Genomic DNA, 635 nt, shown 5'->3' with positions numbered 1-635 from the left:
AGTGCCAGCCAGACTTAGGCCTTTTTTTTTTAACAGATTTTTGCTAGAAAGTGCATGTGCTCATGGGAAAGACGGAAAGACAGAAAGCAAAAAATCACCCCCCAAGGGGGATGGCCACGCTGCAATACCTTTTCCTCCATTCTCCTCTCAGGTTTTGGGGCGGGCATGCACAAGTGCCTGCTTGTTTCAAGCCGCTGAGTCCGGGACTTGAACTGCCATCAACCAGTGTGCCAGTGCCTTAATCACCAAACTAGGACTGTAGCCTGGATAGACCGTCCTGGGAATACCCTCCTTTCCTGCTAAATACCCTAATGCCCGGGTAGCATTTGCACGGTGGTTTGCCTCCAACCTTCGGCCCCTCCAGGCCTGTTTCCTCCCATGCACTCCCGTCAATACCGGCCCAGTTCTGTTTTCCCCACAGCCAGGAAGCGCTTTGGGGACGGCCGGACCCTCTGTGAGGATTAGAGAAAATCTTGGTCCGGGTCCTGGATCCCCAGGGAGGAGAGGTGGCTGAGCCCTGCGAGGCCCTGCGCGTCGCGACCACCGAGACGCCCGGACCTCCGCGCGGCCTAGAGCGGTCCCGGAAGTGCCTGCTGGCCGGGGGCGGGGCTCCGAGTTTTTTTTTGCCCCGGCCC

This window comes from Tupaia chinensis, unplaced genomic scaffold (genome assembly GCF_000334495.1).
Source record: "Tupaia chinensis unplaced genomic scaffold, TupChi_1.0 Scaffold000024_1, whole genome shotgun sequence".
Taxonomy (NCBI): Eukaryota; Metazoa; Chordata; class Mammalia; order Scandentia; family Tupaiidae; genus Tupaia; species Tupaia belangeri.
This window is presented reverse-complemented; position numbering follows the sequence as displayed.